Here is a 4,868-nt window from a genome sequence, read left to right on the forward strand (position 1 = left end):
TAAAATAAAAAAAATATTTTTTTTTTTAATCAAAAAAATAAAATAAACAATAATAATAAATAAAATTATGAAATACCTACTAAATTTTATTTATATAAATATTTTATGATTATTCTCGTTATTTAAATATATTTATATTTATAAATCAATGTTTCTTATAATATATAATTAAATTTCTCAATTATTTATTTTGTTTATGTAAATGTAATTTTATATATTGACTTTTAATATCTTTATTTCATTATTCTTAAATAAATTTTAATATTTATTTTATGATTATTAATGTATTAGATTTAATAATATATATAATTTTTAATATATCTTTGATCATCTATACTTATTTATCTTAAACATACTTTCTAATTATTTCTAAATAATCATATTGTTATTAATAATACACATAATATATATATATCTAATTTTATTAATATTTTAAAAATAAAAAACAAACAAAAAATAATATAATTTATTTAAAATATATAAAAAATGATATTTATAAAAAAAATTATATATTCTTAATAATAATAAACAATTATGAAAATATTCCTTTTTTTTATTTTGAAGAAATAATAAATAAATGAAAATCATTTAATATTTTTTAAATATCCAATTCTCCAATCTAATTATTCTATATCTGCTAAATATCTCCATTATCTATTTTAATACCCAAAACTGGAAGGAATCTTCTAATATTCATCTTTAAGTCTTTCATATTTAAATTTTAATCCATTTAGATACAATTATTTAAAATTTCCAGACAATTATTTGAAATGTTATAATTCCCAATCTTTTATTTCTCTAAAAATAGCAAAATCCTTTTATTTTATTTATTTTTTAAACATAAAAAAAAATTACTCTTTCTTTTTTACATTATATAAATTTTTCATAAAAATCAGTACATTCATTATGTATTTAAAATATTTTCTCACATTTTATTAATTTTATAATTTCTTTTTCGCAAAGATTTTCTATGTCATATAATATAATAGTAAAAAAAAAAAATGTAAAAATTTATACTTTAATTTACATGGAATTCTATCTTATGGAAAACCTCGAGGAATAGAAGGTGAATATTCTTCACAAATACTTTAAGGATAATTTTTTTAATATAAATTGGGATTCATTTTCTAATAAAATAATGTAAAAAGGATAATTTTATTAATGTATAAATATTTATATATATATAGATATATATAAATATATATATATATATATATATATATATATACATATATTTAATTTTAATATAAAATTAAAGATTTTAACATATAATAAACAATAAATTAATATATTTAAAATTTATAAAACATAGAAATATAAAAATATTATATTAATAAATATAAGTTAATTAATAAATTTAAATGAGGAAAAAAATCATAAAATTTTCCATAAGCAGAAATTATTTTATGTATCAAATGATACAAATTAAGTGATTAATTTTTTATTATATTCTTAATTTTTGAAATTTTCAATGATTTTATTTTTGATATTATTTAAGTTATTTTAATAAAATATTTAATTTTTAAAATAACTATTTTTAAATTTCTTTTTATAATTAATAACCCCTTTTTTTTTTTGCTTTTATAAATACTTTTACTATTACTCTTATTTTTTGATTTTTTAAATTCTTATTTTTCATCTTCATCGTAAATTTCTTCTTTTTATAATTCTTTTATATACTAAAAAAATTAAATAAATTATTAAAAAAAAAAATTATATATATATAATAAACATACAATTAATTATTTATTATTTTCATTTTTGAATAATCTACTTCTTTAATTAACTTTAAAGTTTTCATTATTAATTGAAATCATTTCATTTTCATAAAAAAATAAAATATTATTACTAATACTTTCAATGATAAAATTACATTACTAATTTTAATTAAACTTTATTTAATAAACAAGTTAAATTTCCTATTTTTTTTCTTCGAAATTCCAAATATTAATTTCCGTTTAACTCATTGAAACGAATCTTTAAAGACAAAAAAAGTACGGAATTTCTTGAATTTTCTACACTTTTGAAAAATGCTAATTTTTTCCAAAACACAAAGGATAAAAAGCCTTGTTTTTTTTCTATTTTTTTTTTCAAAAGTCTAAGTATTATCATCCAAATTAAAATCATCTTCAACTTCCAAAAAGTTTTCTTATAAAAAATTTTTTTATTTATTACTTTAAAACAAATCTTCTACATTTATATTTTCCTTTAAAATTTCATTTGCATCAACTTTCCATAAACAAATGAAAAAATTCTCTTTATTATAACAATCACTCCCTGCTAAAACGAAATTTTTATTAATCTTTTGAATACTTTATAGACTAGAAAATAAAAAATCATTCTATTGATAATTCTCTATTTTTAAACTACTTATTTTCCTTAAATTTTCTTTATTTAATATATATATTTTTTTCAAAGAAGCTGCAAACAGGTATTCATCACTTGTTTTTATTTAATAAATAAAAGTCTTAAATACATCAGACTCGGCTAATTTACTAAATTAATTATTGCTTAGCCATAATATTATTTTTCGGTCTTAAAATCCACATGTATATAATTATTAAAAACTACTATATATGTTGTTCTTTAAGATTATAAATTGCACTTTCGAATTTATATGTGCATTCTATTGAACAAATATCAACTTTGAATTAAAATTTTAGTAGAAATAAGCATATAATGAGCCATAAAGGTCTCCTATATATATTATATTATTTGCATATTCGAAAAATGTTATTTAAAAAGAAAAATTTTATTTGTAAATTAATTATAGACATTTTTAATTAAATTTATTTTCCATTTTTTTAATTATTTTATTTTTATATATTATTAATATTTATATTCATATTTAATTTGCAAAAAATTATATAAATATATTAATATAATATAATAATAATTTTAATCCTTTTATTTTATTTTATTAAATAAATAAATATATATAAATATATATAAATATATATAAATATATATAAATATATAATAAAATTATATTTAATATACTTCTTTTTATAAATTTATAAGTAAAAAAAAAATATACAATCAAATTAAATAATAAAAAAATATTAAATATTTTCTAAATAATTAATTTATAAATCCAAAAATTTTAATGAAATAATTATAAGCAAAATTATATGTAGATCTTTTTTTTTTTTGTATTAAGAATACTTTTATTAAAATAAAAAAATATATTTTAATAAATTGTATAAATCATAAAAACGAATTTAATAAATAATATGTATATATATTATTATTATTTATATATAATCTGAAATATAGATCCAAAATTATATATATTAACCAAATTTATTTTTTAAGTGATAGCTCAAAAATTTCTTTTAAATTAATTTGATTTATGTTTATTTTCAATAATATAAGCGAATAAATATTATATATTAAAAATTCAAAATAAATTAATATATAGATTTTTTTTTTTTAAGGTTAATCACTAAATATTAAAATATTATAAGATTAGTTTAATTTTTATTAGTGTTTTTTCTATTTTTTACATTAGCAAATTATATCTTTTTAATACTTTCAGCAAAAAAAGTAATATTAATTAAACCTAAAATCATTAAATGATATTTATAATAATTATTATCAGATTTATTATTTGAGTTTATATTTTAGTTTTAAACTAAACATATAATAATATAATTTTATTGACTTTTGAAAAAAATCAAATAGAAAAAAATATTTTTGACAAGGGTTATATATAAATTAACAATATATTATTAAATTTGAAATTATTTGAATATATTTTTATAATATTATTTCATAATAATTTAATTTTTATTAGATTTGAATTTAACAACAGAACTTTTCGTAAAAAACATGTTATAAGTAATTAATATGAAAAACTTATTTAGTTTTTTTAAAACTAAATATATATTTATTTATTAAATTTTAATAAAATTCTTATTTTTTATAAAAAAATCATTTATTTTGTTAATTTTTTTTCGTAATTAAAATTTTATTGATTTTTTTTAAAAATATTATTTTTAATAATTTGAATTAATATGTATTTTAAATTCTGATTATATTTATTATAATATTTAATTAAATATCTATTTTATTTTTCTTAAAATAATAAAAGATTTTTTTATTTATTTTGATATAATATACTATATCTTAATTAATTAAATAACTATTTTTAAATCGTCTTATATATGAAAATAATGAAAAAGAATATTAGATTGTTTAGATTTTTAGAAATCCTTATTAAAATTTTTTATTATTATTATTATTATTATTATTATTATTATTAATATTATTATTATTATTAATAATCATTTTTAATAATTATATTTTATTTATAATACATATTTTCATTATTTTATATTTATAACACTAAATATTTCTTTTCTTTTTTTTTTTTTATTTTAAACACATACTATTTTTATATTTTTATATTTTTATATTTTAATTTTTTTAGTTTTTATTAATAAATATTTATATCTTTTTAATTATTATTTTTAAATTATTTAAACACATATATTTTTTAATATAGTTAATAATATATATAAATATATAAATATATAAATATTTTTTTTTTAAAAAAATATATAATAATATTTATTATGATAATTTATTTATTTTATTTAAGATTTTATAAACATGTATTTTTTTTATAAATAATAAAAATTAATTTATAAATTATTTAAAAATATTTATTTTTATAAAGTAATAATTTTATAAAAATAATTTTATTAAAAATATATCCTCATTTTATTTTACTAAGAATTTTTTTTTTTATATGTCTAATATTAAATATATACAAGCATTAAAAATAATTTTATTATATTTATTTATTTATAAATTAATTAATTATATAAATTATATTTTTTAATAATTTTTTTATAAAATTTATA

At 11.9% G+C, this 4,868-nt stretch overlaps 11 annotated features.

The window, feature by feature from the left end:
* Positions 1-476: 476 nt before the first annotated feature.
* Positions 477-511: a microsatellite.
* Positions 512-1,164: 653 nt separating this feature from the next.
* Positions 1,165-1,235: a microsatellite.
* A 1,693-nt stretch (positions 1,236-2,928) lies between these two features.
* Positions 2,929-2,984: a microsatellite.
* Positions 2,933-2,979: a microsatellite.
* A 1,244-nt stretch (positions 2,985-4,228) lies between the features above and the next one.
* Positions 4,229-4,282: a microsatellite.
* A 109-nt stretch (positions 4,283-4,391) lies between these two features.
* Positions 4,392-4,439: a microsatellite.
* Positions 4,395-4,439: a microsatellite.
* Positions 4,408-4,485: a microsatellite.
* A 25-nt stretch (positions 4,486-4,510) lies between these two features.
* Positions 4,511-4,543: a microsatellite.
* A 113-nt stretch (positions 4,544-4,656) lies between these two features.
* Positions 4,657-4,715: a microsatellite.
* Positions 4,672-4,715: a microsatellite.
* Positions 4,716-4,868: the final 153 nt, after the last annotated feature.

This window comes from Ichthyophthirius multifiliis (genome assembly GCF_000220395.1).
Source record: "Ichthyophthirius multifiliis unplaced genomic scaffold scaff_1120509251021, whole genome shotgun sequence".
In the NCBI taxonomy this organism is placed as follows: Eukaryota; Ciliophora; class Oligohymenophorea; order Hymenostomatida; genus Ichthyophthirius; species Ichthyophthirius multifiliis.